The 16,229-nt window shown below is 36.2% G+C and overlaps 1 long non-coding RNA gene across 1 annotated transcript in view; it reads left to right on the top strand.

Moving 5' to 3' along the window:
- LOC121030601 (uncharacterized) overlaps positions 1-14,612 on the top strand; it is a 74,178-nt gene extending 59,566 nt beyond the window's left edge. The window contains exon 3 of the long non-coding RNA XR_005790314.1: positions 14,557-14,612. This is a non-coding gene — a long non-coding RNA (uncharacterized LOC121030601). The remainder of the gene's footprint in view (positions 1-14,556) is intronic.
- The last annotated feature ends 1,617 nt before the right edge of the window (positions 14,613-16,229 follow it).

Genomic DNA, 16,229 nt, shown 5'->3' with positions numbered 1-16,229 from the left:
TGTATAGATTTTTCACCTCTTTGGTTAGGCTTATTCCTAGGTATTTTATAGTTTTTGGTGCAATTGTAAATGGGATCAATTCCTTGATTTCTCTTTCTGTTGCTTTTTGTTGGTGTATAGGAATGCAACCAATTTCTGTTCATTGATTTCATATCCTGCAACTTTGCTGAATTCATGAATCAGTTCTAGCAGTTTTTTGGTGGAATCTTTTGGGTTTTCCATATAGAGTATCACGTCATCTGTGAAGAATGAAAGTTTGACCTCCTCTTGGCCAGTTTGGATGCCTTTTATTTCTTTGTTTTGTCTGATTGTTGAGGCTAAGACTTCCAATACTGTGTTGAATAACATTAGTGAGAGTGGACATCCTGTCTTGTTCCTGACCTTAGGGGGAAAGCTCTCAGTTTTTCCCCATTGAGAATGATATTAGCATTGGGTCGTTCATATGTGGCTTTTATGATCTCGAGGTATGCTCCTTCTATCCCTACTTTCTTGAGGGTTTTTATCAAGAATGGATGCTGTATTTTATCAAATGTTTTCTCTGCATCTATTGATAGGATCATGTGATTCTTGTCCTTTCTTTTATTGATGTGATGTATCACATGGATTGTTTTGCAGATACTGTATCAACCCTGCATCCCAGGTATAAATCCCACTTGGTTGTGGTGAATAACTTTTTTAATGTATTGTTGGATCTGCTTGGCTAATATCTTGTTGAGCATATTTGCATCCATGTTCATCTGGGAAGTTCGCCTGTAGTCTTCTTTCTAGTGGAGTCTCTGTCTGGTTTTGGAATCAAGGTGATGCTGGCTTCAAGAAGGAGTTTGAAAGTTTTCCTTCCATTTCTATTTTTTGGAACAGCTTCAAGAGAATAGGTGTTAACTCTTCCTTAAATGTTTGGTAGAATTCCCCTGGGAAGCCATCTGTCCCTGGACTCTTAGTTTTTGGGAGAGTTTTGATTACTAATGCTATTTCTTTACTGGTTATGGGTCTGTTCAAACTTTCTATTTCTTCCTGTTTCAGTTTTGGTAGTGTATATGTTTCTAGGAATTTGTCCATTTGTTCCAGATTGCCCATTTTATTCGCATGTAATTGCTCATAATATTCTCTTATTATTGTTCTTATTTCTGCTCTGTTGGTTCTGATCTCTCCTCTTTCCTTCTTGATTTTATTTATTGGGGTCCTTTGCTTTTTCTTTTTGATCAAATTGGCTAGTGGTTTATCAATTTTGTTAATTCTTTCAAAGAACAAGCTTCTGGTTTCATTGATCTGTTCTGTTTTTTTGGTTTCGATAGCATTGATGTCTGCTCTAATCTATATTGCTTCCTGTGTTTTGCTGGTTTGGGGTTTTATTTGCTGTTCTTTTTCAAGCTCTGTAAGGCATAAGGTTAGGTTGTGTATCTGAGATCTTTCTTTCTTCTTTAGGAAGGCCTGGATTGCTGTATACTTTCCTCTTATGACCTCCTTTCCTGCATCCCAGAGATTTGGGGTTTTGGTGTTATCATTTTCATTGGCTACCATGAACTTTTTAATTTCCTCCTTAACTTCTTGGTTAGCCCATTCATTCTTTAGTAGGATGTTCTTTAGTCTTCAACTATTTGTTACCTTTCCAAATTATTTCTTGTGGTTGATTTTGAGTTTCATAATGTGGTTTAAAAATGTGCACTGTATAATATCGATCTTTTTGTACTTGTTGAGGGCTGATTTGTGTCCCAGTATGTGGTCTGTTCTGGAGAACTTTCCATTTGCACTGGAGAAGATTGTATATTCTGCTGCTTTAGGATGAAATGTTCTGAATATTATCTGTTAAGTCCAACTGGTCTAGTGTGTCATTCAAAGCCTTGTTGATTTTTGATTCCTTGTTGATTCCTTGTTTCCTTGTTGATTTTTGATTCCTTGTTGATTCCTTGTTTCCTTGTTGATTTTTGATACCTTTTGATTCCTTGTTTCCTTGTTGAGTTTTTGATTAGATGATCTGTCCATTGCTGTGAGTGGGGTGTTGAAGTCCCATACTATTATGGTATTATTATCAATGAGTTTCCTTATGTTTGTGATTAATTGATTTATATATTTGGGTGCTTCCATATTTGGCACATAAATATTTATAATTGTTAGGTCTTCTTGGTGGATAGAACCCTTAAGTATGATATAATGCCCTTCTTCATCTCTTGATACATTCTTTATTAAAAAAAATTTTTTTTAGCGTTTATTCATTTTTGAGAGAGAGACAGAGTGCAAGTGGGGGAGGAGCAGAGGGAGAGGGAGACACAGAATCTGAAACAGGCTGCACGCTCTGAGCTGTTAGCACAGAGCCTGACACGGGGCTTGAACCCACAGACCGCAAGATCATGACCTGAGCTGAAATCGGCCACTTAACCAACTGAGACACCCAGATACCCTGATACAGTCTTTATTTTAAATTCTAGATTGTCTGATATAAGTATGGCTACTCTGGCTTTCTTTTGTTGACCATTAGCATGATAGATGGTTTTCCATCCCCTTACTTTCAATCTGAAGGTGTCTTTAGGCCTAAAGTGGGTCTCTTATAAACAGTATATAGATGGAGCTTGTTTTCTCTCATCCATTCTATTACCCTGTCTTTTCATTGGAGCATTTAGTCCATTGATGTTTAGAGTGAGTACTAAAGGATATGAGTTTATTGCCATTAAGTTGCTTGTAGAATTGGATTTTCTGGTGGTGTTCTCTGGTCCTTTCTAGCCTTTGTTGCTTTTGGTCTTTATTTATTTGTTTTTTATTTTTATTATTATTTTTTTCATCTTATCTCCCCTCAGAGAGTCCCCCTTAAAATTTCTGGCAGCGCTGGTTTAGTGGTCACAAAATCATTTAATTTTTGTTTCTCTGGGAAACTTTTTATCTCTCCTTCTATTTTGAATAATATTCTTGCTGGATAAAGAATTCTTGGCTGCATATTTTTCTGATTCAGTACATTGAATATATCCTTCCACTCCTTTCTGGCCTGCCAAGTTACTGTGGATAGGTCTGCTGCAAACCTGATCTGTTTTCCCATATAGGTTAAGGACTTGTTTCCCTTTGCTGCTTTCATGATTCTCTCCTTGCCTGAGTATTTTGTGAATTTGACTATGATATGCCTTGTTTGTGGTTGGTTTTTGTTGAATCTAATGGGAGTCCTCTGTGCCTCCTGGATTTTGATGTCTGTGTCTTCCCCCAAGTTAGGAAAGTTTTCCGCTATGATTTGCTCACATAACCCTTCTACCCCTATTTCTCTCTTCCTCTTCTGGGACCCCTATGATTCCGATATTGTTCCTTTTTAAGGATCACTGATTTCTGTAATTCTTAAATCACGCACTTTTGTGTTAATCTCCCTTTTTTTTGCTTTATTATTCTCCATAAGTTTGCCGTCTATATTGCTGATTCTGTCCTGCCTCATCCATCCTTGCTGCCATGGCATCCATTCAAGATTGCAGCTCAGGTATAGCATTTTTTATTTCATCCTAACTAGCTTTTACTTTGTTATCTCCACAGAAAGGGATTCTAATCTATTTTTGACTCCTGCTAGTATTCTTACTATCGTGATTCTAAATTCTGATTCAGACATCTTGCTTGTATCTGTGTTGGTTAAATCCCTGGCTGTCGTTTCTTCGTTCTCTTTCTTTTGGTGTGAATTCCTTCATTTCGTATTTTTAAGGGAGAAAATGAACTAATGAAGTAGAAAAATTAAAATTAAACAAATATTAAAATTAAAAAAATATATTAAAATTAAAAAATTAAAAACACACATACACACACACAAAATCAAATAAATGATGCTAGATCCTAGGTGTGTCTTGGTGTGGGTGTTGAACGTGGCTTGAAAGATTAGAGAAAAAAGGGGGGAAAAGAAAGGAAATCGTTTGAAAATTTGAAAAAATGAATACACTGAAGTAGACTTAAGTGAAATGATGGAAGTAAAATATAATTTGAAAAAATTTACACACAATAAAAAATATAGTAGAAAATTAAAAATATTTTTAATAAAAACTGAAAATAAAAATGTTTTTTTCTCTTTCTGTATTCAAGAAAAGGGAACAAAACAAAAAAGAGAAAAAAAAAAAAGAAAGAAATTGAATAGATGGACTGGCTAACAGACTGAAATATGACTGAAATTACTTCGTTTTTTCCTAGAAGTCAAACCATAAACTAAGCAGGATGTGAGACTTGTGTTCTTGAAGAGCGAGGTTGGCCCAGTTAGTTAGGGCTTAGTGTAACGGTTTCATATTCCACTAGATGGCACTGCTTAGCTTACTGGGGTGGATTGTTGTGGCACTTGTAGGTGCATATGTGCATGTAGGTGCATATGTGCATGCGCAGGAGCAGTGAAAATGGCATCACCCAGCTACTCAGTCTGTAGTATTGGAATTCTGTTTTCCCCGATCAGCAATTGCGTGCCTGTCCTTTTCGGCTTTTGTCCACTTCCCACTTTTACACTGTCTGTGACCTAGCCGTTAGATTGCCAGGGGCACCTCCCTCCTGAGTTTTGTCTCAGATGCAGCTGTTTTTGCCTGGCCCCTTATTTTTGAAGGACTGTGGATTTGACCACTCTGCTGCTCTGTGGAGAGTCTCACTGAGCAATGGCTGGGTGCTGGCCACATCCAGGAACATTTGTGGGACTGTGCTGTTGGCGATGCCCAGAGGCTGTGGCGACATGCTAGCCCGCCCCAGAAAAAGTTCACGAGATAGTGTAGCAGTAGCGTTTCAGGGATTATGAAAAATCACAACACACATCTGGCACCAGGCTTCACCCTTAATGACCTTGTTCTAGCACCAGCGAATGTGGTTGTTCTCTGGGGTCTGCTGGAACCAGGTGCCCTCACAGCCTCTACCCAAGTGTCCTTCCAGCAGTGGAGCCACTTCTCCCCGTGTGGCCTGAGAACCTCCCAGACCCCACTCTGCTGCTAGGGATTTGTCCTTCCCATCAGAGCCCCACCAGGTATCAAGCTGTGGAGTTTCAGACTCTGCGCTCCCCCTGTTTATAGTCTTCATGGAATTTAAACCCTCTTTTCTCCTTTCTCCTTTTCTCCCTTTTCAGTTCAGTCCCTGTGGCTTTTTCCAATTTTCCACTTTCTCTCCATCTGCTTTTGGGGGGGGGCATTCCCGTATTCTCCATCCCCCCCTCATCTCTGTCCTCTCTCTGCATGCAGAAATGGCTCCCTGCCCTCCAGGGTTCTCTCTTCCCAAGTTCACCTCTCTGCACAGTGTACCTGCTGAATTCTGTGGTTCAGTTTGTGCAGATTGTTGTGTTAATCCTCATGTCAGTTTTCTAGGTGTGCAGGATGGTTTAGTGTTGGTCTGGCTGTATTTCATGGATGTGAGACACACAAAAAACTTCCATGGTGTTCCGCCATCTTGGCTCCTCCCCCTGGTAATATAACTCTTATTTTGTTGCAATTTCTACAGTCATGCAGGTGATTTTCCAACATTGTAGATAATCCTTTCCTTGAAATTCTCTTCAAAGATACTGTCCTCTACTCTCAGTATCTCATGCTCATAATCATATTTACAATGTTGTTGATACAAGTAACTGCAAAACTTCTATGGTTTCATGCTTCTAACCTTTGACTGTTATCTTTTTTTTTTAACCAATTCATTTTTCCCTTGTATCCTGATCTCAAAAATCTTTCAATCACACTAAGTCCTCACATACATTATCCTACCTACTTTTGAATTTCCCTCATGCAGTTGGTTTCCCTGATGCCTTCTTTATTCATATTTAATCAGTATAATCACTTCTTTGTGTACTCCCTCAATTCCATAGCTTCTTTCTTTATTTGTGTAAACTCTTAGAAAAACCATTGCCTTGTTTAAATTCATCTCTCTGCCTGCTTCGCATGTGCACCATTGCAGCTGATTCTGGTTACTTGAAACACAAAAGAAAACAAGCAAGACAAAAAACAAAAACACAGCTCCACTGATGATCTCACTTTACATTTGTGACTGTAAGCCTTAAGTGGCTGTAACTACTGCAGCCAGTCATCCTCTACATTTCTAGTCCATTTACTTGCCTTATTTTCTATGTTTATTTCCTATTTTTCTCTTCTTTGACAACTTCCTCAGCCTCATTCTTTAGCCAATGGAAATTATTCCTACTTTACTGATTAAACTAACATGAATAGAGAGAATGTTCAGACTCTGAATATTTCATTTATTCTTATCAATATCTGCACGGGGATAACTTGTCTTTTTTTTTTTTTTTTTATTACCGTGTATAAATTCTCTATACATAGATCAAAAGACACTTTTTGTAGTTGAGCATCAAACTCTATCTCCACTTTCTGGCTGACACCTTGATTTTAAGATGTCTGACCTTTAGAGTTGATAATACTTTTGTGTTTCTTTAAAACCACTAAATCTGTGGTAATTTGTTACAGTAATAATAAGAAGCTAATACAATTATATTCATAAGACAGGTAATACTGTTTACCAGATTGTTGATAACTCTCTCTGTGTGCCCTCTGTATTGAATATCTAGGTAAATATGGCCCATAACAATCTAAACATACTAATAAAGTGCATTTTCCAATCTCATCACTTCAAGCAAGCTCAGTAGATGCATATTTATTTTTAGGCCATGCCATAAGCCAGTGTGGGTTGAAGACTGAGGTCTCTGATCCGTGCCTTCCTTCAAAGATCCAGGCTTGCCTATGTAGTAATTTTCAAATGTATTTAGTGTAAGTGGAAAGAGTTGAATATTACTCATGGGATACTTTATGCAAGATGTGTGTGTGTGTGTGTGTGTGTGTGTGTGTGTGTGTGTGCGTGCGCGTGTATGTGTATGAAATTTCTGTCTACACTGCTTTACCCAGAATAGGCTCACATGAGCCTACCAATCTGCTTGGTAGTTAGAAAATACAGTTTAGAATTATTACTAGATAAAAGAGGAAGAACATGAGTATTGCTGAGTATCAGCATTTTTTATCAATAGTCACTTTTATAAGTAACTTATATGTAATATCTTCTTTAAATCAAACCACAGGGGAGGTTGGGTGGCTCAGTTGGTTAAGGGTCTAACTTTTGATCTGGGCCCAGGTCATGATTTCATAATTTGTGAATTTGAGCCCATGGTAGGCTCTCCACTGACAGCATGGGGTCTGCTTGGGATTCTGTCTCTCCCACACTCTACCCCTCCCCCACTTGCTTTCTGTGTGTGTTTGTCTCTCTCTCTCTTTCAAAATAAACTTAAAAAATAAATCAAACTACAAATACTTGAAGCAATGTATTACTTGTATTCTCTTTTATAGTGGAGTATGCTCTGAGAAATATGTAACATTCTCAGAAAAATAAGTAACTTTTCTAAATGTGTATAACTAATGCATTAGATTTCAATCAAGACAGTATACCATTATAGTTGCAAAGACTTAGTTAGAAAGACTTGCTTTTGTGTTTTAAAAGTTAATGGTAATTGTAAATAAAGTTTATAGATTATGTCCTATAAATATTATAAGTATTCTAATGTAAATAGTATACACTATACTGCCATCCTAAATTCAACTGAGTCCTCTAATGATTCTGTACATTTGCTTTGACATTCTACATACTTGGTCTGATGGAGGTTGGAGATGCTGTATGGCATAGAGTGCTTTTTTGCTTCAATCCCTTTTTCAGTTGATAAGACATGGATCTCAATACATTATACCTATATTCATTCACTACCTTTTGTGAGTTACTACTGAACCCAATAAATGGTTATGTTCACTAGCTGAGAACTTTTCAAGATGTCATTGAAAATTATTACTATAGGGGCGCCTGGGTGGCTCAGTCAGTTAAGCGTCCAACTTCATTCGGCTCAGGTCATGATCTCACGGTTCATGAGTTTGAGCCCCGTGTCGGGCTCTGTGCTGACAGCTCAGAGCCTGGAGCCTGCTTTGGATTCTGTGTCTCCCTCTCTCTCTGCCCCTCTCTTGCTCACTGTCGGTCTCTCTCTGTCTCAAAAATAAATAAAAATAAAAACTTAAAAAAAAAGAAAATTGTTGGTACAAATTTACTTATTTTTTTAATGTAAACCATTGACATATAAGGAGGACTCCCTCATTTATGTAATATGTACAGGTACATTTTTCTAAGACAACTAACAAAAATAAATAAAGAACAATAATAAAACTAAATGAATATCCTTACAGTTAAACACTCTCATAAACATATTCAATTCACTAAACCAGAATAAATTATAACTAAATTATCTAAGGGAGATTATTTTAATTTAAATGAAAGGAACTTCTATCACTTATGTATTTGGGGGACACTTAAAAGGCATAATTTAATCATAGTATTCTGTCCTGATACCCATATATGTGTATGGTATTCTTCCCATGTGACCTTACAACACCAAAGAATTCTCCTGTGATAGCATTTATCACACTAGATTTTACTTTTTATTTTCTCTCTCTCTTCTCTGTATATTAAAGGATAGGATCCATGGAATTTTTATTCATTTCAGTATCTTCATTACCCTAGTAATAGAATAATTTAAGTGTTCAATAAATATTTTGTGAATATAGGTGAATTCATGAAATATTTACATAAAATATTCCTGGGCTCTACCTAAGATATTTACATTAAATTTGAAGAAATGGGGGTACCTGGGTGGTTCAGGTGGTTAAGCATCTGACTCTGGATTTCGGCTCAGGTCATGATCTTGTGGTTTGTGGGTTTGAGCCCCATGTTGGGCTCTGCACTAAGTGTGTGGAGCCTGCTTGGCCTTCCTCTCTCTCTCTCTCTCTCTCTCCCCTCCCCCCCTCCCCCCCACTTATTCTCTCTCTCTCTCTCTCTTAAATAAACTTTGAAAAAACATTTTTAAAGAACTGATTTTAAAAATAATGTCTCTTTTCTAATGCAGTGTAAGCCAGCAGATAGTCACGTTTATTCAGTGTATAATATATATAAGATGTTCTGCTAGGAGGTTATTGCCAACGAAAAATAGATAACTCTATGAAGAAAATATAATTCTACTGGAAAATCAGGAAGGAACCCAAAATCAACCATACCAGGTGTTTTATAATGCTTCTTTTGATAATATAAAAAACATTCAACTATGAGTAGAAATCTATTCCAAGACCATATATTATAGAATGTGTTCTATGTTCATCTTTTATTATAGAATGTGAGTTTTTACTTAATTTACCAGATTGTACTTCACTACTCTCTGCATTCACTTGAGCATCCTTCTAATTAACTCCTTCCTGAAAAAGTGGCCTAAATCTATTGACATACTACATGACCTGTCCAAATTTCAGTTTTGACCTGTGATAACCTCCCAAATCCACTTAATTGATTTACATCTGTGGATTACAGAGTCACTTAAATACACTGATGTCCTCTCTTCACTGCAGATCTTGCTCTACACTCCAGTGACCTTTCTTTTCCCACTGGGGGAAAAAAAACTTAAATCCTTATAGAAAATTAAAATTAAAAAAAGAAAAAAGTTGAAACATTACTCTCTTGGAACTTATAATCCAGATAGGAAATGAGTAAAAATACTATGGAACATAATGTATAATCATAATTTATACATAACTTTAGTTAAATATGGTTGGGCATGGTAATTAGAGATATGAAATAAAGGAAACTGTGTGAGTTGAATCTTGTGGAAAAAAGTGATAATCCTAAGTGTAGGATAAGAAGTAGCAGTTCAAAGGAATCAATGGAAATACTGAAATTATCTAGAAAATTATATTTTCCAAAATTTAGTATTAATAAATTACTACCATATGTAAGCCACACATTTAGAACTATCATAATTGATAAAAGACTTTTTCTTCTTCCCACTTCCTCAAGAAAAAAAGAGTAATTTAGATTCGGTTTAGTTTCTCCTCCCATATTTGAAAGATGCCATGCATATCCAACCTACCAAATAATTTTTACTCAGTAACATAGAGTGAGTGTTATTTTTTAATTTTATTTATTTTTTTGAAAAACAGGATGGAGTTGTTGGGCCTGCCTTGCCTGTTAGAAAATCCATGGGAGAAGAAGAGTATTTGTGTGTACAGTTCACTTATCTAAGGATAATTGATATTCTTGCCATGGACAGCAAAGTTAACCTCTTGCTTTCATGAGGGATTTGTTTTTGCAAATCTCTTCTGGGAAGGATTAAAATCATACCTTTTTCTATACTGTACTTAAGGTGGTAAAATATTTCCTCTTAACTCTTGAACATATATAAGCAGCTATTTAAAAATGTTTTTAAAAGTTGAAGAATAGCAAATATGAATTTTTATAATTATCCCCATTATTTCATTGTTAAAAGCAATTAAACCTGTGAGTGCAAGGTAATAGATTTGAATGAGTAATGGAAAATTTATCCCTAAATCATCTCATTTTTAATAGATTTGTCAAATTCAGTTCTCATAGGCCAGAATTCTCCTTCAGTAAAGATCTGGTGAGAGTTTTGTATGTTCATGACATGAACTTCATAAGTCATAAAGTTTTTCATTAAGAGGTTTTGCCTGTTATATCAAGATGTTTGAGAAATAAATGGAAATGCTTCTTCAGAACTTTATTACCTTTTCTTTTCTCAAATGAAATGAGTGTTAGAGGGTAAAACTAGTTCCAGATTTGACTTTATTCCATAAAATCAATTCTTCCCAATGGATATTTTGTTATATACATTGTATCTAGCATTTGGAAAGTGCAAAAATAAAATATTTGTATGGTGCTAAAATAACATTTTAGATGACAAAATAGCTTTGCCATAATTATAATCATCCTCTTCTCTATATTAAAGGTGTTGCTTTTCTAGTCTGGGAATAAACAAATGCTTCTGTAAGCTTGTCTTCCAATATATTGCCTATGGTGAAAATCAAATTAATTCTTCCACTTGTAAACCTTCTTTTTAGATTTAAAAATCTCTTGAAAGTGAATTCAGTGATTTTTTTTTTAGCAAAAGAACTATAGGTGGCCTTTGGACATTATGAGAACGAGGGCAAGCCTGTATATGGGGCTAAAGTGGTAGGGATGGAATCAAAGTTAATGTACCTGAAGTTCTCTAATCAACAGGTTAACAGACTTATATTTGCATAAGGAACTTTATATGACTAATATTAATTACATTTTTTAGAAAAACTAACAAGATGTGTTCTAGCATTTTATTAATTTTGATTATTAGGGAATTGAGTCTTTGAGTATGTAATTTTTCCAGAATCACACAATGAAGTAGAGCCAGAACTAAGAATATCTGATTCCAGGAGCACCTGGGTGGCTCAGTCCATTAAGCATTATACTCTATTTCATGAGATCAAGCCCCATGTTGGGCTCTGTGCTGACAGTGCAGAGCCTGTCTGGGATTCTCTCTCATTTTCTCTCTGCTCCTCCCCCACTAGCATGCTCTTTCTCTCTTCCTATCTCTCTCTCTCTCTCTCAAAATGAATAAACATTAAAAAAATACAAAAAAGAATATCTGATGCCAATGTCCAAGTTCTTAATTATAGTATCTCTTATATAAGCTATATGAAGCCTGAAGTTATAAAAGGTAAGGTGAGGATTAGTCTTAGTATCTGTTGGCTGGGGCTCACAACTGAGAGAAAAATAAAAAGTTAATTTTACATAATTTTAGAAAAATTGAATGTTTCAATACTCTTGCTACTAACATACTCCCAAATCTCATGACTCTGGGGATAATTGGAATAGCTAGGCAATTTTTAGTTGGGTTCTCATGAAGATTCAGTCAGTTGGTAGCTGGAGCTAGAGTTATCTCAGAGGTGTCTTCACTTTCATGTCTGGCTGTTTGTGCTGACGGCCCATCAGCTGAGACCTCACATGGAGCTGTCAGCCAGAACACCTCCACATGTCCTGTGAATGTGTCCTGGACTTTCTCACAACATGGCAGGTGAATTTAAAAACCAGATTCCAGGAAAGAAAGCCAGGTGGAAGTTTTTACAACTTAGCTTTAGAAGTCTTTGTGTCAGTTCTGCAGTATTCTGTTTGTTAGAATGTGTGTCGCCAAGACCAGTTAGTATTCAAGGGGAGAGAATTAGACTCCACCTCTGACTGGGAGAGATAGCAAAGATTTTTCAGTCATATTTTGAAATCACATCAGTATACATGTGTTTTAATCTTCTCAATTATTTTTTTAGTGCCAAATAGTAGACTCATTTCTCAATATCTTGCCAGATATTAGGACATCATTGTTCATAGCCAAATATAGGAACCAGGCTGATCATTCCTATTTGACATATTCTATAGATCATTCTGGGTTAAAATCTGTTAAATTACACATTAAAAACTTAGACACCTCAGAAACAGACAGGATTATGTAATAAGCTAGAATGAAAAGAATACTTGCTTAGGGATCAGAGATATGGGTTCCTGGCTTCTTTATTCCTTACTAGTCAACATATACTTGGGCAATTTGCTAAAGTTCTTAATGCTTCAGTGTTTTCAAGTGTAAATATATATATGAGATATTGATAAAATTCGATAATGATAAAAAAGTGATATGTGTAGTTTTTAAAAATTTTTTATGTATATGAGGATTTCAGAAAGGGGGAAAATCGCCTAACCATTAATTCACATAATTGTGCTGTCTCCAATATACTGAGTTTGAAAGCAGATAGAGGAAATTAAATAGAGACATTTCAATATAGAATAGACTTTAGAGGGTATATACCAAACCTTTATTTTACAACTGAAGGGAATGAGACCAAAGCTTGTAAGATATTTGCATGGGGCCACATATTGCTGGACAGCGACAAAGCTGAATTCAGAAATTCTTGACCAGAGCTTGAGCCACAATATTCAAGTTCAGAATTTTATAATAACTTACTGATGGGGTGTCTGGGTGACTCAGTTAAGCGTCTGACTTGGGCTCAGGTCATGATCTCCCGGTTCGTGAGTTCAAGCACCATATCAGGCTCCATGTAGACAGCTCAGAGCCTGGAGCCTACTTTGGATTCTGTGTCTCCCTCTCTGCCCTCCCCCGCTCAAGCTGGCTGTCTCTCTCTCTCTCTCTCTCTCAAAAATAAAATAAACATTAAAAAATAAAAAAAAATAACTTACTGGAAAGAAAACTATATTGTTTGTGCAATATTATAATCAACATGTTTATAGTCTTTGCTTATTTTTTTATGCACTAGCTTGACATAAATTTTGCTCCTGTGCTGGTAATTGTTTTATGTATTCTCTCAGTGAATTTGGCTATTTGAGGCCTACACTTCTGCCATTAATGCGTTTCTAAGTTCCTGTAATCCAAAATCAATGTTCTAGTAATAATATTGTTTAAAATTTCTCCCCTTTGATGAGGAGATGTATAAAGGAATGGAATCTAGTTCTTCTGATTTGTTGGTAGAATAATTGAAAATGTAGTACAGAAATACATAATTAGCTGACAATGTGCAGAAACAAAACTACAACACATTCACAATCTGCTAAGACATCATTCTTCTAAGTTCTCTCTCTCTCTCCTGCAATATAGCGTAGCCTTTATTTATGTCAGTAAAACACCTTTCAAGAAAAAATAAGATGGAGCTTTGAAGTGCATGCAACATATTTTACAGTATATCTGATGAACTCATCTTTAGTTTTCAACAAAGATTGTCTTAGAACAAGACTGTAACTGTATTTTTTAATTCATTCATTGGATAGGTGTTACATGCTCAGGACCATATAAGATGCTGAACACAAAATGATAATGAGCTAGAGGTGGCTCTAGCTTTCACAGAGCAAGTAGTCTTATTGATAAAACTGATAATGGATCATCATGGTAGACCATGTTGAGTAATACGTCAGTGGAGGTAGAAGGCTCGGAGGACGTACGTTTGAAGGTTGAGAAATAATCCCCTGAAATAACTTTTTCTTCTCCAACTCCCACTCCCAATTTAATATTAAATTAACAAGGAAGATGGCCCCCCTTTCCTTGGGGGTCTCAGGGAGAATCTTTCACTGCCCCCTTTACCTACTTTTTCCTTCTTTAATCCCCTACCATGACAACTCCACTTCAGTCTGATTTGCTATTGAATTTTCATTTTGCTGCTCCATCTTTGAGCCTCCTCACCTTCCTCATCCTCCCCTCACCATGCAATGAAGGGGCTTTTGGAGTGAGCTCTGGGTTTAGGGGCTTCCTCCATCCCTTAGCTACCCTGGATCTTTGCCCACCTCCTTCTCAGATCCCCACTGCAGATGCCATAGCCCTCATCCAGGGCTGTGTGTGGAGGGGGAGGACTGGCTCCCAACCCTTTCTCCCTTCCCACCCCCTGCACATCACAAAAACCTTCCCTACACCCTTCTCTTCCTTTGTGTTTTGATTTGTACAACTTGTAACTAGGTGTTTATGTAATAAAGCAGAATGGATAGAAGAAAAAAAAGTACTTGAAGGTTGTTGATCCAGACATGGGTGGTTGGGAGATTTCCATTCTATTAGTGACATTTCAGCTAATACTTAAGGCTTAAGAAAGTGTTTCTGGCAATTGTCAGAGTTGGTGAGAACATAATGCATTCAAGGAGTAAAAACATTCAGCCTAGGTGGAACGACAGGAAAATAATTGGTATATATGCAAAAAATAAATCATGATGTGTCTTACAAGTCACATTCAGGGATTTTTATTCTATTCCCAGAACCGTGGGAAGGCTTAGAATGGATTGAAGCATTCTTCCTCTTCCAGGACTTGGGGTAAGTTTCTTTGCATCTCTTTCTTCATGACTGATCTTCCATTCCCCAAGCCTAGAGTCCATCTCTCCTTCTCTAGGCCAACATGAACATAGACTGACAGTCAAAAAAGATTGCTATGTGTCAGAAACATTTTAGAGTTTCTAATTTATGCTTGTTACTGTAAGAGTCATGAAAGATGGGATCTTTTTAAAATTGGTTTTAATTTATCTCTCCAGCTATGCTTTCCATCTACCATCCTCACAAAAATGGTAAAAGGAATGTAAATTAGTAAGAATTTTAGATTTTGAAGTCTTAAGTTTCCTTTGTTCCAAGAGAAGTTAAGACATATTTTTAATTAATTTTGTTTTCTATTTTTAAAATTTAAATTCCAGTTTAGTTAACATATAGTGTAATGTTGTTTCAGTAGAATTTTGTGATTCTTCACTTATATACAACACCCAAGATTCATCATAAGTGCCCTCCTTAATGTTCATCACCCATTTAACCCATCCCCTCACACACCTTCCCTCCATCAACCTTTGGTTTGTTCTCTATATAGTTAAGAGTTTTTCTAGTTTCCCTTTCCTTCTTTTCCACCTATGTTCATCTGTTTTTTTTCTTAAATTACACATGAGTGAAATCATATGTATTTGTCTTTATCTGACTTATGTCACTAAAAATAACACACTCTAGCTCCATCCACATTGTCACAAATGGCAAGATTTCATTCTTTTTGATGGTTGAGTAATTTTCCATTACACACTCACACACACACACACACACACACACACACACACACACACACACACACAAAACCTATTCTTTATCCATTCATCAATTTATGTACCTTTGGGCTCTTTCCATAATTTGGCTATTGTTGATAATGTTGCTGTTAACATCGGGGTGCATGTGTCCCTTTGAATCAGTATTTTTGTATCCTTTGGGTAAATATCTAAGAGTGCAATTGCTGGATCATAGGGTAGTTGTATTTTTAACTTTTTGAGGAGCCTCCTTACTGTTTTTCAGAGTGGCTTCATCAGTTTGCATTCCCACCAGCAGTGTAAGAGCATTCCCCTTTCTCAACCTTCTTGCCAACACTTGTTCCTTTGTTGTGCATTTTAGCCATTCTGACAGGTGTGAGGTGGTATCTCATCATGATTTTGATTTGTATTTCCCTGATGATGAGTGATGTTGGGCATCTTTTCATGTGTCTGTTAGCCATCTAGATGTCTCCTTGAGAGAAATGTCTATTCATGTCTTCTGCCCATTTCGTAACTGGATTATTTATTTTTTTGGAGATTGAGTTTGATAAGTTTTTTATAGATTTTGGGTACTAGCCCTTTACCAGATGTGTCATGTGTAAATATCTTCTCCCATTCCAAAGCTTACCTTTTTATCTTAAATCAGGTATACAAACTCAAATGCCAACGTGAATAGTGTAAATAAGCTTAATGAGTAGATCTGGTCATGCTTAAGAAATGAATAACCAATTTAAATAATTAACTATAAAATATAATTAGGGGATCAATTGGAGATTTTGGATATAGCCTGTATATTATTTGATATCAATGAATTGTTGCTAATTTTTAGATGTAATAATGGTATTGTGATTATGTAGGAGTTATTTTACATTTTTTAT

The sequence above is a fragment of the Herpailurus yagouaroundi genome, unplaced genomic scaffold (assembly GCF_014898765.1).
Source record: "Herpailurus yagouaroundi ecotype Mexico unplaced genomic scaffold, PumYag 28, whole genome shotgun sequence".
NCBI classification, from domain to species: Eukaryota; Metazoa; Chordata; class Mammalia; order Carnivora; family Felidae; genus Herpailurus; species Herpailurus yagouaroundi.
This window is presented reverse-complemented; position numbering and strand designations above follow the sequence as displayed.